Below are 17527 nucleotides of genomic sequence, written 5' to 3'. Positions count from 1 at the left end.
TTGTCCTGATCTGATGTGACTAATAAGAGTGTGATATTTCAGAGTCAGTCGTCTGTGGAGCTCATGGACACTAACAGCTCATGATCAACCTACAAAACTCACCACAGAGTCATCAGTCGCTCTTCTGACACCTGAAAAATAATGTCATGGGAATAGTTATGATCAAACACACAAACCAATCGATTTCTAAAAGAGTCTAACAGAATTCTAGTGCTGCAGAATAGAAACATTATTTGTGTGAACTCATTTTATCTGTAAATACTAGTCAGATGTTTTTGTCTGTTGTACCAGAATATGAGAAACTCTAAAAACTCACCGGCTCTTTTTTTCCGAATCAGCCAAAGAATCAGAGCAGGAAGGAGAACAGCGAATGAAGCGACGACAACAATCACAATCACTGAGACGATACAGAGACACACATTCAGCATTACTGTGTTTAACAACATATAAAAAAACAACAACAAACTAAACAAACTGAAATGAGGATAATATACATACCTTGATTCAGAGGTCTATCTGGATTCAGTGTTGTTGTAATGGAAATGGAAATAGAAAAATCAGCATTAAGCCATTTCTTTTATTTAAAGGGCACCTATTATGCCCCTTTTTACAAGATGTAATATTAACCCTTTCACTGGTGAATTTAAAATATTCTATCTGACCCCCCAAAGTGAGTTTTTTTTTTTTTTTTTTTTTTTTTTTTTAGGCGACCGTTATTTTAGAATGTTCGCTTTATTGTTTCCATGGTGATGCGTCATGATTGTCACGTGACACCCCGCAGCCACTATAGACCAATTTCGAGTAGACGTCACAGTGACGTCATTTGCAGCTGCGCGCACATAGTGGTTGCAGAAAAACACTGGTAAGTGGAGGTAAACGGGTAAACTCCATGGAATAAGAGAAAACAAACAAACAAACAAATAAATATATATATATATATATATATATATATATATATATATATATTTGTGTCTTTTGATGTCAAAATCAGAAGGCAAATAATTTTTAATACAATACTGTAGTCAAAGCACTACAGTTACAGCATGAAATATTATTTAAACCTATTACTATTAACTTTTTAACACAACATTTTTTATTTTATCTCACAATTCTGATTTTTTTTCTCACAAATGCAAGTTTATATCTCCTAATTCAGACTTTATAACTCAATTTAACAAAACTAGTGAGTTTGTTAATTCTGAGGGGAAAAAGTAGTGGGATATAAACTTTGAGCCAAGGGAAAAAGAGAGAATGAAGAGTTGTTTTTCCTCAAGAGTTGTGGGATATAATCTCAGAATTGCGAAATTAAAGTCATAATTTTGAAATATAAAATCAAATATACCTTTTTTATTCTTTTATACCATGGCTCCATAGACTGCCACTTGAACCGCCCATAAAAACATCATCCCTGTTTTGGGTCTGTAAGACGATCCCACTATCTAATAGTGATGGGAAGTTCAGATCATTTTACTGACTCAGACCTTTGAGTCTCGTTCAGCAAAATGAACGAATCTTTTTTCAAGTCATTTTGTTCATTTTAACAAAATATAATTAAAATGTTACGTTTTACCTCACTAACACATCTACTGCTTACACAAACACTGATCACACTACAAACAAGACAAAACTATAATGCTATAAGAAAGTCAATGATTAGCTCACCTCACCTCTTATCTGACAAGTTTTCGGGTTTGAGTCATTCGTTCATCACGTGACAGCCCCATAAGATGAACGAATGACTCGAAAAACCCGAAGACTCAAAACAAGTGAACTAATTCCACTACAGAACCTAATAGGATGTTGCACATGCGCGACTGAACGAATCACTCCCCGAGACAACTCGTTCATCCCGAGTCACATTAAAGATTCGTTCAAAATGAACGAATCGTTCAAGAACAACCCATCACTACTATCTAACGTCAATTTCGTTGGATAACATTGCTTATGGCTGGGTGACAAGCTGTTGTAATATGCGAATAACATTTTGAAAATGACATCTAATCAATATAATCTATACTCTTTTTAAATCTAAGTATTTTGTGCCGTATCCTTGTAATTCTCTAGCTGTAAAGGTGATCTCTCTGGGTTTTCGGCAACCAAGCTGCGCGCGCATCCCGAATGTTTACAAACAGATAATTGGTCTATAGAGCTGTATGACAGACATATCACTTTATCGCTCGCACACACGAGCCGTCCCAGTGCTAATCCTGCCGTGCAGTCAGTTTCACTGGTTAAGGTTAGGGTCAGGTGTGGGGTGGGTTTAGGGGTCAGCATTTGTGTAGCATAGTGTAGGAAATCAACACTGTGATTGACACAACCAATAAAATCTTTAAAATCAGCTGTGGGGCGGAGTTTGCGCAGAAGTGGTTTGGGGGAAAAATTTGTACATGTGTGTCATGTGCCTGTCTGTCAAAGGGAGGAAGCCACACCCTATTTTGAAGTGCCCACCCCGTTTTGCAGCTCCTGCCCCCATTTGTAGATCTCCAGGCTGCAGTTATACCCCTCTCAAAGCAACATGAGCGAGTGTGAGAGGATCTGCATTTTTACTGTACTTGAATGGAACAAATACACAATTTATTACCAAGAGTTGCTGAACAATGAATCAAAGCATGAATTCTGCAATCGTGTGCAGTCGCTTTATTTTGCACATGGTTTTACTGGTTTCATTTTCATTTTTGAAATGTGTCAGTTTTTAGCAAATAGGGGAGAGGATGGACAGGGGGGCACAGCACGTGAATGCCCCCCATTGGTGCGACACCTGTCCTGCTTGACATAGATGCAAAGTAATCTGTTTAACGCGTTTACATGGAAGAATTTAAATGTAGTTCGTTTACATTTTTTTTTTTTTTTTTTTCAGATTGGAGTTTTAAACCGATTACAATGCTCCATGTAAACACACCTGTGAGTGCCAATGAATAGAATCTAAGTGTGATCGGTTAAATCATCAGATGCCCATTTTCCACAAGTTGATATGATTCTTTAGGGTCTTAATGAAAAGTCTACAATATACTTTGGTTAAAAATTCTCAATGGTAGTGTAAAACAACACCCTTTTTACCCTGTCAAAATGAGTCAACCCATTCTGATGGATGTTTCCTTTAAATGCAAATGCAAAACTTGCTAACTAGCACATTATTAGGAAAGGTGATTGCAGAGATTCATAAAATCCCTTCTACTCACTTCTGCTGTAAGTGAAGCTGGATCATGAATGATTCACACGAACATAGACGGATATATGTAGATTGGGAGGTGCATTCCCTTCACAAACAAACATAATCAACTGCATCTTCAGCAGCTCAGATGTCAGGAGTAAATGACGACCACTATGTTCATTATTACATCCAGCAACACAACACCTCAATCACTCAATCAGAGATATTCTTGTCTAACTTACATCCCTGCTCCGGCATCAAAACAATGACAGTCAGACTGTTACAGCTGATTTAGGGCAGGTATGTAACTAATCACTAGTTATGATTATCTTGAGAGTTACATCAGACAATAAAACATTATGTTCATGACTCATAATCTGACAGATCTGACATGATGATTAAACCAGTTTGTGAGAAAAACTGCTGATGTGTGTCAGTGATGATGAACCTTGTGCAGGAGCTGCTGCTGTAGTTTGTCTTGAAGTCGTCTCAGAGTTTGATCTGCTGACTGGAATCAGTGTTGAAGTGACTGGAGCTGCAGAAGATGAACATTCAGATACATCATAATAGTGCAGAACATTAAAACCATATTTTCATACTTGATGATTATGACATGCATTTTGTGTTTCATTATCAGTGTTTACAGTGACAGTTGTTTGGAAGAGAGGGGTTACAGCGTTGGGTGGTTATTTTGCAAATTTTAAGTCATATGGTATTTAAAATGCCCTACTATTGTGTTTGATTCCCCTACAACAGGTTTAAATGAATCTAAGGTCAGAAAACAGTGTAATTTTTCATAATATACAATTAATATTAGACTCATTTTGCAATGATATCTATTCGTTTGAAGCAGTTCTGAGCTTAAGGTCTATAAGCCCCTCCCCTCCATAAACCTACTCTGCTCTGATTGGTCAGCTGGCCAAGTCTATTGTGATTGGTCTTTCCGTATACAATGGAAGCAAATCGAGCCCATAGCTAAAGTTTAGCTGCTACACTGTAAACTGTAGACACTTGTTTATCTTTAATGGACGAGCATTTATTGATTCTCATGTTGAACTCGTCAAGATTAGAGAAGCAGTCCTCAGTAAAATGACAGCACACAACAAAATGTTCAAATTGTACTGCTGTGGTATCATGAAAAAAAATAATTTTAACCACAGATTCTTCACATCATCATCTTTTAACAAAGAAAACAAAACACAGTGCGGAACAAAAATTCAAAATTACCATTAAAAAAAAAAAAAAAAAAACAGGGGCTGGAAATTAAAAATCAAACACAAAATTACTACAGGCCACAACAATAATCAAAAAGTGAACATTTAATAATGACAATAACACCCATGGACAAAAATATAAGACAAATTGAATTTATTTGAGTGAATACAGCATAGATTACAATATTACACACATTCAATTTGTTTCATGAGAATTTTAGAAATAAAAAATGATTTAATTCAATGTAACATTTAAACATTTTAATTCAAGTGTGTTCAACTGTTCTCTGTAATCTGAGTCGTGATGGGCTGCTGTTCACCGGGGGAACTGTGAATGTCAGGCCGTCGCCTCATGTTTGACTCATAGTTGAAAGATGTTGTGACTGACTCCATAACCTGCCCATAAACAAACAGTACTGACATTAGAGAACATACTTTAACAACAAAATAAATTACATTCAGTGTTATAATGAATAAAATTATTTTATATTATGCAAGAAAAATTACATTTCCATCATGTGAAACTCATTCAACAGACTGAAATCTCATTCTTGTATGTTGTGTTGCATACAATAATATCATTTACAGCACAGTAAAGAGTTTATAAATGAAATAAAATGTATACAAACCTTTATTTCTCTGAAGAAGTGCAGCAATCAGGCGGCGATGAGAACCGCTCTCTCCTGTAGAGGATGAAAAAAGCCTGTGCTCTGACCGTAACTCAACAGCTGAAGTAAGTCTGTGTTGGGTTGTTTCGTTGGAGGGAGGGGGAGGGGTGTATAGTTTCGGCGGTCAGTGAGATTGACCAAGACACTAATGACTGTAACACAAAAACTACCCAACACTGGAAAAAACAACAACAACAACCCAGCATATCAACCAACAGACTCAACCCAGCGTTTGGGTGGAAAAAAATAACCCAGCTGTTTTACATTAGAGCTGCACTATTAATCCTTAAAATATGGAGGTGTCGATTCAAACACCCACGCGATCCTATTCCTAAATGACAATGATTTATCTATGTCTATTAGGACTGTTTCACATCTCGAGTGTCAGTGGAGCGTGAGAAGCAGGTTTTGTCGCTGGTCATTTAAATGAATCAGAGGGTCGGGGTAAATGTGAACCCAGAAAGAGTCTTTTCAACCACATTATAATCATTATTTCTGTGTTACAGACATTTAAATAATAGAAGTACTGGGATTAAAGTTTATAGTTTGGGTATAAACACGATCAAAACGAAAGTATTTTAACACGTGTATGTATTGTAACACTTCTCCTCTTCCGCCAGGAGGTGGCGACAACTGCCCGTTAAAAACATGTCATTGAATCATTCATTCAGGAGATTTCAATAGTCAAACAAGTCTTAATGAAGTGAGACACTGACTCCTTCATTGAATGTTTTTTTGTTTGTTTGTTTGTTTGTTTGTTTGTTTAAATGAATATGTTTTTAAACACTAGTAAACTGCTATTTTGTTTAGTTTTCTAAACTTTTTTTCTCCAGAATCGTGAGAGAATCGTAATCTCCAATTTATTAAAAACAACTGTGATTCTCAATGTATCCAGAATCATGAAGCTCTTGTTAAAATGTTGTTTATTACTGCATATTATTAATTAAAATTGAAGTTTAATTTCATAAACTTCAAAATGCACCTTAATTTTTTTTTTTTTTTTTTCATTTTGTTTTTTCAGTTGAATAAAAGACTATTTTCCTATATATTTCACCATTGAGGATTTCTTAAGAAAAGTTTAAAAATCTTGTCTCGTCTCGTTCTCGTGAACCCAATCTCGTGTCTCGTCTCATCTCATGGGATAAGCGTCTCATCACACCCCTAATAATATAACACTTAGTTTTCAATTACAACTTTTTCAATTTACCTCAAGTGATTATGTACATTTCTTAAATAACACAGACAAGAGAGGATTCAGTAAAACTGACAACAGTAAAAAAAATTATTATTATTATTATTATTATTATTATTATTATTATTATTATCATCATCATTATAATATTATTATTTTTACTGTACCTCGGGTAGAAGTTACTGCTGTCGTTGTAGTTGATTTTGTGATGTGAACTGGAATCACTGCTGTCACTGAATCAGCCTGAGCTGTAAAGGATGAATGTTAGTTCAGATGAATCACTGTAGAATATGACAACAATATATTATTAAGTTAACAAACAAGATAACTCTAGCATTATGCACTGCAAAGCACTGATGTGAGAAAAACAGTGATGATGTACCTTTAGTTTTGTGTGTGTTTGTAGTTTCATGATCCTGAGAGTTTGTGGTGTGGACTGGAATCACTGCTGCCGTTGTTTTATCTTGAGCTGTAAAGATGAAATCTGTTAGTTCAGATTATATTTTAACTTTGATGATCACATTATATCAAAAGTTAGTTTTTGCTGTGAAGTTTCAATTTGTTCATTATTTACAGCAGCACTTCTTGGACAGTTAAACTTGATTTGAGTTTCTCTTCTGTCAGACTGAAAGAAGCTTTTGTTCCTTCATTTGTTCTGCTTTAGTGATACTAAAAGTCTTTAGTGTTACTGACATTATGAGAACTTAAAATGATTAATGAGATTGTTTTCTCACCTGAACTCTTGACAGTATATGTGACTGAGGTCTTGACTTGATTTCTGTGAGTAACTTCACATCTCCACTCTCTGTTGTCATCTTCATTCAGGAGTGTTGTAGTCAGAGTGATGTTACAGTGTCCTGGAGCTGATATCTGATATCTGGAGTCTGATATTGTCAGTTTAACACCAGCCTGATTCACCCAGAACAGCTGAATTCCCTCATAATGGATCCAATCATCACAAGAGACTCCAGCATCTGAATATGAATACAACTGACAGTAGAGAGTCACAGAGCTGCCTGCACTGATCTCAGTCTGTGAGGATGATGAAGAGACTGAAACACAAAATAACACACAAATCACACACTTTTCAATCATCATGAGTTTAAATTAACAATTTGCACTTTTTTTAAATTGATCATATAATCATAAAATTACCATAAAGAACATGCAGATAAACACGTGCATCAGTTCCTTGTTGTTTGTCATTCACATATTGTCGGCAGCTGTAAGATCCATAATCTTCTTTTATGATGTTGTTGATGTTCAGAGAGCAGTCAGACCCCAGACTCAGTCTCTCATGTCTCTCAATGTCTTTCTTCTTTTTCCCTAATACAATCAGTTCATCTGTTGTTGAATGTCTGCTATAGGTCCATGTAGTTGATTTGCAGTCATGAAGATGATTATTACAGGGCAGACGGACATTTTCACCAGAACTGATGAACACATGATCATCATCCACTCCACTGGTACCTGAAACACAAGTATGTTTGATATTTTAATAAATGAAAATAAAAACATACCAGCATAAAAATGACAAGATTCAAAACAAAATAAACATGTTTTTTCTTTATCAGAGAGCTGTTGAAATCACAAACACACTCTTAACATGAAAATAATTCAGTATCAGATGAATCTGTCTAGTTTTAGTGCATCAGGAATAATCCAGTATGTAACACAAGAATAAACTGATCATGTTGAAATGAACTCTTTCCCAGACTAATTAAACTAAATGTCTTGTAGAGAAAACAGAGATTTGTTTACCTGTGAGAAGTGAAGAGAGAATGATCAGTCCCAGCAGACACAAATGACACTTATCAGCCATTTTCTCTTTCTGTCAGTCTTCCTCTTCATTATATGCTCACAACTCTTTCTTTAAATACTATCAGCTCTTCCTGTGTTTGTTCACTTCCTCTGATCTGATTGGCTGAGTGTTTATTTGACTGACACTATATCACTGCATGATGGACGAGTGTTGAATCAGCATCATATTCTGACTGATCTTCACACTGTTACTGCTGATATTTGCTCTGAATCTCACCTGAACCACGACACTCATGATTGCTGTTTTCAAAGATGCATTTACAACACACACACACACAAATAATAAAAATAATAAATCACACTGAGTGAACAAAATTTAGTTGTATTTCTGCAGATGTTTATGATAATAGCGATTATGAAATCATCATTTAGTCAAACAAACTCTGTCTTTATGAAGTTTTACAGTGATCTTTTGCATCTATTTCAGAGTCAAGGCTTTCTTATAATGCTGAAATGGTTAATTTGTCATTCTATACCTTTGCAACTAAAATATCATATTAATTATAGCAGTTGTCGTGTTTCAGAGCAGTGATCTCACTGTTGAGTTTAACCGCAGTAGAGCAGAGATCATCTCTGAACACAGAATAAACTGAAGGTTTGTGAAATGACACTTCCTCTTTTCTCTTCAAATGAGCTGCTAACAATGACATTACTTCAGCCTGTTTAAGAAACATAAATTAAACCTAGTTTTAACTCAATTAACCAAAGGAAGTAATTACTAACATTAGTTTGAATTGTATTACATTTTATTTTAATTCCATAAGACCTTTAATGAAACAAAGAGTCATCTGTTAGTTGGTTGCTGTAACGGAGACTCGTGGGAAGTGTATGAGATCCAAGTGCGAGCTTTATTTGAACACAGAGTAGTCAGACAGGCAGGGTCAATCTCCAAACAATCTGTGAAACGTAGGAAAGACAAAACGTAATCCAATAAAACAGGCAATGAGTCCAAATACTGGTGACTGAGCAGTCTAAATGAGCAAAATAAACAAGGCTATGAAAACTAGGCTAAACTATGGCAGAGAAACAGAACAAAACAATGGCAAAAACAAGGCAAAACTATGACAAGAAACCAAACCGTGAAAATAACAAAAACAAGGCAAGGAAATCCAAGAAAACGCTTAGTAGAGTCCGCACAGGCAAAACAATACTTCACAAAGCCTGTTTGGTTTAGGCCTCCTTAAATGGCCACCAAACGGGAAGTTACCAGTGAAGCAGCAGAGGGAGCAGCAACAGGCAGTCAATGGGTGAGGGCTCCCTCTGCTGGCGTGGTGTTACAGTTGCATGTTTTAACTAGTGATGTCAAATGAACACATTAATTTAATAAGTTAGTTATGAAAATGATGAACACATTTAACCTGTATAGGTCATCTTATATATTCATACAGTTGATTGGTGATGAACATGATGCAGGAGAACAACTCACTGTGTGATGGAGCCTATAGAATGCAGTTATATGACCCTACAATTAAAAAAAAAAAATAAATAATAACTAAGATATTTAGATTTAGATTATGAAAAGCATGGTTGTCCACGGAGTTAGCAACAGTGACTGCGCGTAAGTGTTGGCTTAATACGCTATTTCCAGGTAGTGTTTAAATTATTAAGTACTGCTATAAAGTATTTTTTTTGTTCTCTGCCTATTTGTAGTGTTGTTGTTTCGTTTTAATTAGCACTTTCGATTGCACTTATTGAAATTAGTATTGCTGAAATCCTGCAGGCACTTAAATGAGAAGCATCTCGCTCTTAGTTTCGATTCGAGGTATTTGCATAGATACAGACTTTGGGCTTCAGTCAGGAGGCGGGCCCAGCGGTTATCACTCCAATCTCATTTGCTTGTATATATATTCATTATCTGTGAGCTGACGCGTCAGCGGAAGCGTTCAGCCGCCGTGTTCAGCCTCCTCGTGTGAAGACCAACGAGGGTAAAGACCTGCGACATTTTCCTGCACGACTTTAACCGAGCAACGAAACGGACAATGCACTTAGGTACTCCTCTTACTTTCCCTTTCATACACTCCCTGCTTGCCCTCCCTTTCCACCTCTATCATGTGTTTCCAATACATTCCGGTTATTTCCACACAACACTCTAACATCACACGCAGACGTCAACGCAATCTCACTAACCTTCGCCCTATCGTCACTTCCTCAACTGAAACCATCTTGTTTACTGTCGGCCTCTGGAATTGCCAGACAGCTGTTAACAAAGCAGATTTCATTTCCACTTTTTCCACACATTCGACACTTAGTATCCTGGGCTTGACTGAGACCAGGATTCGTCCAGAAGACTCAGCAACCTCTGCTGCTCTGTCTAATAACTTCTCTTTCTCTCACACCCCTCGTCACACTGGGAGGGGTGGGGGTACTGGAATACTCATTTCTAACAAATGGAAATTCTTTAACCACTCTCTGCTATGCAATCTTAACTCTTTCGAATCTCATGTGATCACAGTAACAGCTCCAATTAAATTCCACGTTGTGGTCATTTATCGCCCTCCTGGTCAACTGGGTACTTTCCTAGATGAGATGGATGGGCTGCTATCCCCATTACAAGAGGATGGCAGTCCACTTCTAGTCTTTGGTGATTTTAACATTCATCTGGACAAGCCTTATGCTGCTGACTTTCACTCACTCCTAGCTTCATTTGATTTCAAATGCCTTGTCACTACAAGCACTCACAAATCGGGCAACCACCTAGACCTAATTTACACACGCAATTGCGTTGCAGACAACAGTTTGGTTAAACTCCTACACTTCTCTGACCATTTCTTCATTACATGTAACCTACATCTTACTATCAGTACACCTCCAACCCCTCTACCTGTTACTTTCAGATGAAACCTAGACCCTCCCATCTTTCAGTTTGGGTTAATGCAGCTACTGTTTTATGCTCTCTTTAACTTCTTGCCTAGACGCTGTATGTCCTCTCTCTTCCAGTCCAGCATGGGCCAAACCCCTGGTTATCCGAGGGCCAAACTCAGCAGAGAGAAAATGGCACAAATCTAAAGATCCATCTGACTTGAGTATGTATCAGTCTTTGCTTTCATCCTTCTCTGCTCAAGTCCATACTGCCAAATCTTCATACTTCCACAACAAGATCAACAATGCTCCAGACACACATAACCTCTTCAAAACATTCAATTCGCTCCTCTGCCCTCGCACACCACCTCCCACCACTTCTATAACAGCCGACGATTTCACCACATTCTTTACTGACAAAACTACAACTATCAGCAGCCAGTTCTCGACTCCACACGTACAGGAACTAATACAGACAACATCCACAGCTAACACCCCACTCTTCTCATTCTGTCCCCTCTCTGAGGCAGAAGTATCCAAACTTCTCTTCTCCAGCCATCCTACAACATGCCCACTAGATCCTATCCCCTCTCACTTTCTCCAAGCAATCTCTCCTGTACTCTTACCACCACTTACACACATCATCAACACATGTCTCCTCACAGGCACTTTTCCCACTGCATTCAAGCAGGCTCGGGTAACCCCACTGCTCAAAAAAACATACATTAAACACTTCACTTATAGATAACTGTAGACCGATCTCTCTCCTTCCATTCATTGCAAAAACACTTGAACGAGTTGTTTTTAACCAGGTATCACTGTTTCTCGAGCAGAACAGTTCATTGGATGCTAACCAGACAGGGTTCAGAAGTGGCCACTCAACTGAAACTGCACTACTGTCAGTCACTGAAGCCTTGCAGATTGCAAAAGCTGATTCCAGATCATCAGTACTCATTTTGCTGGTTCTTTCTGCTGCTTTTGATACAGTGAATCATCAGATCCTCATGTCCACCCTCTCATCACTGGGTATCACAGGGATTCCTCTTCGCTGGTTTGAATCCCATCTCACAGGTAGGTCTTTCAGGGTGGCCTGGGGAGGCGAGGTATCCAAAGCACATCATCTGGCCACTGGGGTTCCTCAGGGATCAGTTCTTGGACCCCTCCTCTTTTCCATATACACTACATCACTGGGGCCCATCATACAGGCACATGGCTTCTCTTACCACTGCTATGCTGATGACACACAGCTCTATCTTTCATTTTAACCAGATGATCCAACAGTAGCTGCACGGATCTCAGGCTGCTTGGCGGACATCTCAGAGTGGATGAAAGAACATAATCTACAGCTCAACCTGGCAAAGACTAAGCTCCTTATTTTCCCTGCCACTGTGACTCTACAGCATGATTTCACCATCAGTTTAGGTACTTTAAAAATTACCCCTTCAAGTTCTGCCAGAAATCTTGGTGTTATCTTTGATGACCAGCTGACTTTCAAAGACCACATTGCTAAAACTGCTCGATCTTGCAGGTTTGCCCTACACAACATTAGAAAGATCAGGCCCTTTCTAACGGAGCAGGCCACACAACTTCTTGTCCAGGCCCTGGTCATCTCCAGGCTGGACTACTGCAATGCTCTTCTAGCCAGTCTTCCCTCATGCAAAATCAAACCTCTACAAATGATTCAGAATGCAGCAGCATGACTGGTCTTCACTTCACTTATAGATAACGAGCCCAAAAGGGCCCATGTCACACCTCTCTTTATCACCCTGCACTGGCTCCCAATTGCAGCTCGCATTAAATTCAAGACACTGATGCTTGCATATAGAACAACCACAGGCTCGACACCTCCACTCACTGCTACCAATCTACACTCCCTCTTGAACTCTGAGATCCGCCAGTGAGCGACGCCTCATTGTACCATCACAAAGAGGCACAAAATCACTTTCCAGAACATTCTCTTACACCGTTCCTGGCTGGTGGAATGATCTTCCCACCGCTATCCGGAATGCCAACTCCCTAACAACTTTCAAGCGGCTGCTGAAAACCCATCTCTTTCGACACTACTAAAAAAATAATAATAATAAATTAATAAATAAATATTTTTTCTACTCTTTTCCCTTTCTAGCTTGTACTTATTTGAACAATGCCTGTTATATGGTAATTTGAGCACTTCGTAGGTCGTTTTGCCTCTTTATGACAAATCGCTTGATGTATTCCCCACCTGTAAGTCGCTGTAAAAGCGTCTGCTAAATGAATAAATGTAAATGTATCTGAGATATAAGATTATCTTCTATGCTCCATGGTTTATGTTATGCCTTTGTAGCCTGGAATTTATTACACAAACTTTTATGTTAATCAAATAAAGTATATGCTTCCGCTTTTCTTTTAATGAGCTGCTGAATGACATTAAACTTTATGTTTAATGAATCTTTTCTGTTAACAATGGCAGAATTTCAGATAGATAGACAGGTAGATAGATATAGATCGACAGATCGAGTCTAAAGCAGATCAAAGCGCTGCTGAATGTTTGTGAATGTTTGTCAGTCGAGTGTGAACAGAAGCACATGATGTCACAGTGGGCGGAGTCACTGCGGTTTCACTCACTGAGTGACAGAAATACTGAGTGACATCATTAGAGTTCAGCTTGAATGCTGTGAAATCACTAGAAACATGTTTAAAAGAGGAAAGAGCTGTTGTGTGACTGACTGCACAAATACACAAGAAACTAGATCTATCTTTTCATAGATTATCAACAGCTACAGAAAAACAAACAGTGAAACATGTCTGTCATCAATTATTCCTTAAGCAGTGTTTCAGAGCTGTGATCTCACTGTTGAGGTTTGGAAACATGTGAGACTCAGTTTAACTGCAGTAGAGCAGAGATCATCTCTGAACCCAGATCAGACTGACAGGTGTGAAATGACATTTACTCTTTTTGAGCTGCTGTGTGTCATTAAACTCTCTTCAGTTAACAGAGGCCTAAGTTCAGTCTTTTTACAGAATTTTAAAAAAATTTGAATCCAGGTTTATTACAAAAGTGAAAGTGACATGACGTGTAGCCAAGTGTGTTGTCCCATACTCTGTATTGTGTTCTGCATCGATCCCATCCAAGTGCACACACACACACACACACACACACACACACAGTAAACACTCAGCAGTTGGGGTTCAGTGTTTTGCTCAAAGGTTTCACCTCAGTCGTGGTATTGAGGGTGGAAGAGACGCTGGTCATTCACTCCCCCACTGACAATGTGACCTGTGGGTCACAAATTCAACACTCTAAACATTAGGCCACGACTGCCCCTAAAAAACAACAACAACAACAACAACAAAACAAAATATTGAATGTAATGTCTATTAAATTTCTATCAAATGAAATAAATCTACAGTATGTGAGCACATTAGGGCAGAGCGGGGCTAGTTGTCACAGCCTAAAATTTTCCACACAGGCTAACATGATGAAATTTAGGGCCAGATTTACTAAACAGGGCAAATTAGCATTAAAGCACAATTCCATAAAAGCACAGACAAAAGGGGAAAATACTGCGTGTGATTTACTGACAATGAAGAACACAGACACAGACAGATTTACATTTCCATAATGACCAGCACAATCTACCAAGAGCAGCCACAGGACAGCGGCGTCAGTGCTCACCACACACCAGCTACAGGTGGAGAGAGAGAGAGATAGAGCCAATTCAATGAATGGGGGTTATTAGGATGTCATGACTGACAAAAGCCAGAGGAGGGAATTTGACCAGGACACCGGGGATACACCCCTATACTCTTTATGAGAAGTGCCATGGGATTTTTTTAATGACCACAGAGAGTCAGGACCTTGGTTTAACGTCTCATCTGAAAGACGGTGCTTTTTACAGTATAGTGTCCCTGTCACTACACTGGAGCATTAACACCCACATAGACCACAGCGTGAGCACCTCACTAACACCTCTAACAACAGCAACCTAGTTTTCCCAGGAGGTCTCCCATCCAGGTACTGACCAGACTCAGCCCTGCTTAGCTTCAGTGGACAACCAGTCTTGGGCTGCAGGGTGTACTCGTAAACTTTATGTTACACAACAAATGACAATTAAAATGTATATGACAGTTAATAATAAGTCAATCCCCACAGTAGTTCTCTGGAATTGAGATCTGACGCCACCTGCTGGACACTTGACAAACATCAGGACAGCAGGACTGTGCATTTGTTTCAGCATTAGTCATTTATAATGACATTCAGAAGAACTGAAATAATTACAAGCCACATTAAGTGTTCATGCTAAATCAAACTCAGACTAACCCAATTTATCCCTTCAACAGAGTTTCTTACCTGGACTGTATCTGGATACAGACTGATCACAGTGAACTCATGAAGATGTTTCTGAGAAAAGGAATATGATACAAATTAGACAACAGTCTCATTCTGTATTGATGTATTGATTTATATCAATAAATAAAACATGAATTAGCTCTTTCCCAGACTAATCCCAATAAATGTGGATGAGAAAACAGAGATTTGTTTACCTGTGAGAAGTGAAGAGAGAATGATCAGTCCCAGCAGACACAAATGACACTTATCAGCCATTTTCTCTTTCTGTCAGTCTTCCTCTTCATTATATGCTCACAACTCTTTCTTTAAATACTATCAGCTCTTCCTGTGTTTGTTCATACAAGGAGCAAACAGAGTCAGAAACAGCAAAACAAAGGGCGAATCCACAACAGGTGATTGATAATTTCAGGTCAGGCTGCTGACGAGACAAGACTATATAACCAGTCTAGGATCAAGGCACGAATGACTAGACAAGAAACAAGACTAAACTCCACTATGAGACTGGAAATGGCTCTGTAATGTTGCTATCACGAGGAGCGCGATAAACACAGGACCATACTCGGCTAATACTGTTTTAACGGCGTTTAAAACAGTATTAGCGCCGTCAAATACGCCGTCCTGATAGCAAACGCCGTAAAAAACGCGCGTAAACGGTACAAAAACGCCGTATTTAACGGCGTTTTAGTGTTTGTAAAAAGCGCCGCTTTTAACGCCGTATGGCTTGCCACAGAGCGCCGTTAAAAACGCCGTTCTGATTGCACAAAAGCGCGCGTTACTTCTTCTTCTTCTGATGTTTTATGGCGGTTGGCAAACCAGCTTAATGGTGCATTACCGCCACCGACTGGACTGGAGTGTGGATCGGGATGTATGCATTTATAATATGATGGGTAGAGAAGGGAAAGACCATAGGGACAACAAACCAACCAAAAAAAAAAAAAAACAAAAAATACAAAAAACAAAAATACAAAAAAAAAAAAAAAAAAAAAAAACAAAAAAAAAACAAAATAAACTCAAATTAAAAATACCTTATTTAAATAACTAAATTATGCATTATGTATATTCTATATTACTTTACTTAATTCACATTCTTGTATAAACTTAATAATATCATCATATATCTTATTAGCTGTTTTCCCCAATAAACCAGATAAAGAAAAGTCATGATGATTTGCCTTTTTCATTGACTGAAAGAGACGATATCTCTCATTACTGTATTTGGTACAATGAAGTAGAACGTGTTCAACTGTTTCTTGTTGATTACAGTGTCTACACTCCCCAGTCGGGTGCTTGCCAATTCTATATAATGTACTGTTAAGTCCAGTGTGTCCAATTCTAAGGCGTGTAATAATATTTTCTTCCCTTCGATTCCTACTCCCTATTCTCCCGGCATCTACTGATTTTTGTATATTGTATAAATGTCTGCCTGTTTCATGGTCATCCCAATACATCTGCCAAACGGATTGTGTATATTTCCTGATATATACTTTCGCTTCGGCTTTACTTAACGGAATACATAGATCTATTTCCTTTATTCTTAGAGATTGTTTAGCCAGAATATCCACCTTCTCATTACCCTCCACTCCAGTATGAGCAGGAACCCAAATGAATTGTGTAGATATGCCCTTAACTTTCAGATCGTACATTTTGCAAAAAATATTATAGACAATATCCATCCTAGCTGATGACCTGCCAGATTTTATACTTTCAAGTGCCGAAAAACTGTCAGATGCAATGACACTATTATTTATTTCCATTTCTTCTATCCAATTTAGGGCCAATAATATTGCCAGTAACTCTGTAGTGTATACTGAGAGATGGTTGGTTACTCTTTTCTTAATATAGAACTCACACATTGGAACATACACTGCTGCACCAGCACATCCTGTTTCAGGATCTTTGGATCCATCTGTAAATATAACCTGTGACTGTGGAAAACGTTCCTCAAAATACTTCTGCACTATATACCATATTGGAATGTTATTAGAATTGTCTTTTAGTTCCTGCTGTATTCTAAGATCTACTGCTGGCAAAGGAAATAACCAGGGAGGAATGGGAGAGTGTGGGACTGTATTACTATACTGCAATTGATGTAGACCCACGTTTCTTGCTTTCGCATCGCCTATCCACCCAAAACTTGTGTAATTTGTTTCATTGTGTTCCCAGCACTCTTTTAATATATTTTTTACAGGATGTTTTCCATTTTGTCCTTGGAGACAGACCCAATATGCCATCATTAATTTTATCCTTCTGATTCTTAATGGCATTTCTCCCATTTCCACTTGCATTGATGATACCGGGGATGATTTAAATGCCCCACTGCATATTCTCAGGGCCTGGGCTTGCAATACATCT

The 17527-nt window shown here is 38.2% G+C and overlaps 1 protein-coding gene and 1 pseudogene across 1 annotated transcript in view; one reads left to right on the top strand and one right to left on the bottom strand.

Moving 5' to 3' along the window:
- LOC127158681 (uncharacterized) overlaps nucleotides 1-8293 on the bottom strand; it is a 44000-nt pseudogene extending 35707 nt beyond the window's left edge.
- LOC127158680 (uncharacterized) overlaps nucleotides 1-17527 on the top strand; it is a 138318-nt gene that overhangs the window by 61731 nt on the left and 59060 nt on the right. The window lies entirely within an intron of this gene.

The sequence above is a fragment of the Labeo rohita genome, unplaced genomic scaffold, assembly GCF_022985175.1.
Source record: "Labeo rohita strain BAU-BD-2019 unplaced genomic scaffold, IGBB_LRoh.1.0 scaffold_164, whole genome shotgun sequence".
Classification (NCBI taxonomy): Eukaryota; Metazoa; Chordata; class Actinopteri; order Cypriniformes; family Cyprinidae; genus Labeo; species Labeo rohita.
This window is presented reverse-complemented; position numbering and strand designations above follow the sequence as displayed.